The sequence below is a fragment of the Tachyglossus aculeatus genome, chromosome 2, assembly GCF_015852505.1.
Source record: "Tachyglossus aculeatus isolate mTacAcu1 chromosome 2, mTacAcu1.pri, whole genome shotgun sequence".
Taxonomy (NCBI): domain Eukaryota; kingdom Metazoa; phylum Chordata; class Mammalia; order Monotremata; family Tachyglossidae; genus Tachyglossus; species Tachyglossus aculeatus.
This window is the reverse complement of record NC_052067.1, coordinates 73878368-73883057: the sequence shown is the minus strand read 5'-3', so window position 1 is coordinate 73883057 and position 4690 is coordinate 73878368. Positions and strand designations below refer to the sequence as shown.

Here is a 4690-nt window from a genome sequence, read left to right as displayed (position 1 = left end):
CTGGATGTCCGCCCGCCACCTAAAGCTCAACATGTCGAAGACTGAGCTCCTTGTCTTCCCTCCCAAACCTTGTCCTCTCCCTGACTTTCCCATCTCTGTTGACGGCACTACCATCCTTCCCGTCTCACAAGCCCGCAACCTTGGTGTCATCCTCGACTCCGCTCTCTCATTCACCCCTCACATCCAAGCCGTCACCAAAACCTGCCGGTCTCAGCTCCGCAACATTGCCAAGATCCGCCCTTTCCTCTCCATCCAAACTGCTACCCTGCTCATTCAAGCTCTCATCCTATCCTGTCTGGACTACTGCACCAGCCTTCTCTCTGATCTCCCATCCTCGTGTCTCTCTCCACTTCAATCCATACTTCATGCTGCTGCCCGGATTATCTTTGTCCAGAAATGCTCTGGGCATATTACTCCCCTCCTCAAAAATCTCCAGTGGCTACCAATCAATCTGCGCATCTGGCAGAAACTCCTCACCCTGGGCTTCAAGGCTCTGGGCATATTACTCCCCTCCTCAAAAATCTCCAGTGGCTACCGATCAATCTGCTCATCAGGCAGAAACTCCTCACCCTCGGCTTCAAGGCTCTCCATCACCTCGCCCCCTCCTACCTCACCTCCCTTCTCTCCTTCTACTGCCCAGCCCGCACCCTCCGCTCCTCCACCGCTAATCTCCTCACTGTACCTCGTTCTCCCCTGTCCCGCCGTCGACCCCCGGCCCATGTCATCCCCCGGGCCTGGAATGCCCTCCCTCTGCCCATCCGCCAAGCTAGCTCTCTTCCTCCCTTCAAGGCCCTGCTGAGAGCTCACCTCCTCCAGGAGGCCTTCCCAGACTGAGCCCCTTCCTTCCTCTCCCCCTCGTCCCCCTCTCCATCCCCTCATCTTACCTCCTTCCCTTCCCCACAGCACCTGTATATATGTATATATGGTTGTACATATTTATTACTCTATTTATTTATTTATTTATTTATTTATTTTACTTGTACATTTCTATCCTATTTATTTTATCTTGTTGGTATGTTTGGTTCTGTTCTCTGTCTCCCCCTTTTAGACTGTGAGCCCACTGTTGGGTAGGGACTGTCTCTATGTGTTGCCAATTTGTACTTCCCATGCGCTTAGTACAATGCTCTGCACATAGTAAGCGCTCAATAAATACGATTGATTGATTGATTGATTGATTTAGCTGCCTCCCTGCCTTTGCTCTTGCCGCTCCTTTGGCCTGGAACTCCCTGATGCCCAAATCTGCCATTACACCTCAAAGCCCTTCTAAAATCCCACTTCCTTCAGGAAATCGTTTCTAAATCAGTCACAGCTGGTAGCTGTCTTTTGGTTCAAAGATGACACTGCTGACAGTCAATCTATCAATCAATGATTTTTACTGAGTCCTTACTGTATGTAGAATACTGTAGGGAGAATACAGAAGAATTGGTAGACATGATCCCTGCCTTAAAGGAGCTTACAATCTAGTAGGACATGGTGAAACTGGATCCATATGTGAGAATCTCTTGCACATTCTATAAGAAAGTAGTTCATTTTTTGAGTCAAGCAGCACACCTTTGTTGGTCCTCTACTGTTCAGGTGAAGGTTGCTAAGACATCAATGGGTAAGGGAAAAAGGCATATCCTACTGTCAATACCCCCTCTCAAGGTGACACCTGGAGAGTTTCCCGTACTCTACCAGCCTTGGCTATGGGAGGGAGAGTCAAGCAGAGGCATACCCATTTCATTCCTAGCTTGAGTAGTGGCTAGCGAGTGGAAGGCAATCTGCTACAAGTCAAAACACACACTGCTGGGCTGCAGCGGCATGGGAAAGAGTCGAGGGTAGAGACAAGTTTACTGCACGGAAGGCGGCAATGGTAAATCACTTCGAGATTTTTATCAAGAAAATTCTATGGATACACTACCAGAACAATTGTAGATGGAAAGGGGCGGGGCATTCTGGGAGAGATGTGTCCGTGGTGTGGCTATGGATCGGAAATGACTCAACGGCATAAGACAAGACAGGACAGGACTGCCCGGATCATCTTTGTGCGGAAACGCTCTGGGCATATTACTCCCCTCCTCAAAAATCTTCAGTGGTTACCAATCAACCTACACATCAGGCAAAAACTCCTCACTCTCGGCTTCAAGGCTCTCCATCACCTCGCCTCCTACCTCACCTCCCTTCTCTCCTTCTACAGCCCAGCCTGCACCCTCTGCTCCTCTGCTGCTGACCTCCTCACCGTGCCTCGTTCTCGCCTGTCCCGCCATCGAACCCCGGCCCACGTCCTCCCCCTGGCCTGGAATGCCCTCCCTCCGCACATCCACCAAGCTAGCTCTCTTCTTCCCTTCAAAGCCCTACTGAGGGCTCACCTCCTCCAGGAGGCCTTCCCAGACTGAGCCCCCTCCTTTCTCTCCCCCTCCCTCCCCTCCCCACAGCACCTGTATATATGTATATATGTTTGTACATATTTATTCTATTTACTTTATTTTGTTAATATGTTTTGTTTTGTTGTCTGTCTCCCCCTTCTAGACTGTGAGCCCGCTGTTGGGTAGGGACAGTCTCTATATGTTGCCAACTTGTACTTCCCAAGCGCTTAGTACACTGCTCTGCACATAGTAAGCGCTCAATAAATACAATTGAATGAATGAATGAATAAATACGATTGAATAAATGAATGAATGACTGTCAACGAGACCTGCACTCGAGCTGTTTTGCAGTAATGGTGACTACTTGCACTGAACCATCTACACACTCACACCCTGTCCACCCATGACCAGCAGCACACATTGCAAGATAGCTCGTGGAAAAACAAGTACACTCTGTGGCCACAGAACAGAGTATCTGAGAACTCAGCAGTAGCAGATGCCACTTTGGTAAGCCATTGTTAGGGTACTCAGATTGGCTTAGTGAAGACTGAGGATCTCTTTCCCTTCATTGTGAAAACCAACGGAAAAGCAAAAAACACCCAAAACATTCACATCTATAGCAACAACCAAAAAACTCACTTCGTCTTCACCCAACTAGACAGACCAGTCAGAAAACAGCAGAAGCATTAGAGCTAAGTTGTAGGTCTGATCCGAGTAAATGTCCAATGGCAAAACCAACTGCATCATCTCTCCAACAAGATTGAGAAGCAGCATGGCCTAGTGGAAAGAGCATGGGCTTGGGAGTCAGGTGGTCATGGGTTCTAATCCTGACTCTGCCACTTTTCTGCTGTGGGATCTTGAGCAAGTCTCTTCACTTCTCAGTGCCTCAGTTACCTCATCTGCAAAATGGGGTATGAGTCTATGAGCTTGCCTGTATCCACCCCAGGGCTTAGTACAGTGTGTGGCACATAGTAAGCACTTAACAAATACCACAACTGTTATTATTACTATCCCGCCTCCATTAGCTGTCCTCCTTCAGGCTGTAGTCTCACCCAGCTACTCCATATCAGTGGAAAGAGCACGGGCTTTGGAGTCGGCCACAGGTTCATATTCCAGCTCCGCCAATTGCCTGCTGTGCGACTTTGGGCAAGTCACTTAACTTCTCTGTGCCTCAGTTACTTCATCTGTAAAATGGGGATTAAGACTGTGAGCCCCCCATGGGACAACCTGATCACCTTGTAACCTCCCCAGCGCTTACAACAGTGCTTTGCACATAGTAAGTGCTTAATAAATGTCATTATTTTTATTATATGCTACGAGTGAAACCCTACTTTCTGGACAATGACTTCTCATCACGTCGCAGGGCCCCACTGGGAAAGCCACTTTGTGAGAGTGAAAGAGCCGGGAGTAAAACGTCAACACAGCAGCTAGAAAGCCAGCAACCATGAACCCCCAGAATCTCCCATTTCTGGGTCAGGATGAAGGAAGGACACATAAAAAGTGAGGTGGTTTAGCTCCCATCTGTTGTCTTGATCCAGTTTGTATACTACTGGAAAAACATTAGTAATCTTAAAATTTTTAATAATGCAGGGGCCAACTGCAGCAAAAAAATGGGAACATTTTAAAAAATACTTGAAAAGAATTTGAGGCTTACAATGCAAAATCTAAGGTTTGAGAGCAAATGCCATGATTTTACTTTGACTGTCTTCTCCCAAGTGCTTAATTCAGAGCTCTATGCCCACTTCATCCTCAAAAAATATTGATTAAAATTAGCCTCAGATATCCCAAACTTAAAAAATATCTCCAATGATCCAAAGTTCTTATCATACACTTTTCTCAATTTAAATTTAGATTCTGAAAGCAAATCAAAAGCTAAGAGGAAGCTAAGCTATCGGATAACAACTTGGTTTGCTCAAGTGGCAAAATGTAGCTTAAAAGGTGTCAATTACCATCTGCACCACTTTGCAATTCACTTCTTTTCTGATTTCTCCCTTCCATTAAGCCCCCAATAATCATCTAGCACATAAGAGCGAACTGTCAGTTTACTGAAGATGTGTCATAAAGGACAAAATCCATACGAAAATTACTTATTCCTTACGGTAACAGTTCCTGCACTTTCTCAGGAGACTGGATTATATGACAGGTTCTGCTTTTAAGCAATCAATCGTATTTATTGAGTGCTTATTGTGTGTAGAGCACTGTATTAAGTGCTTGGGAGTACAACATAATGGAGTTGGTAGTCATGTTTCCTGCCCAAGTTGAGCTTACAATCTAGAAGGGGAAGACAGGTATTAATATAATAATAATAATAATAATTATGGCATTTATTAAGCACTTCCTATGTG

At 46.2% G+C, this 4690-nt stretch overlaps 1 non-coding gene across 1 annotated transcript; it reads left to right on the top strand.

The window, feature by feature from the left end:
- The first annotated feature begins 1633 nt into the window (after positions 1–1633).
- LOC119924775 lies at positions 1634–1771 on the top strand. The gene has a single exon (XR_005449471.1). It is a non-coding gene; the product is annotated as a small nucleolar RNA SNORA7 (small nucleolar RNA).
- Positions 1772–4690: the final 2919 nt, after the last annotated feature.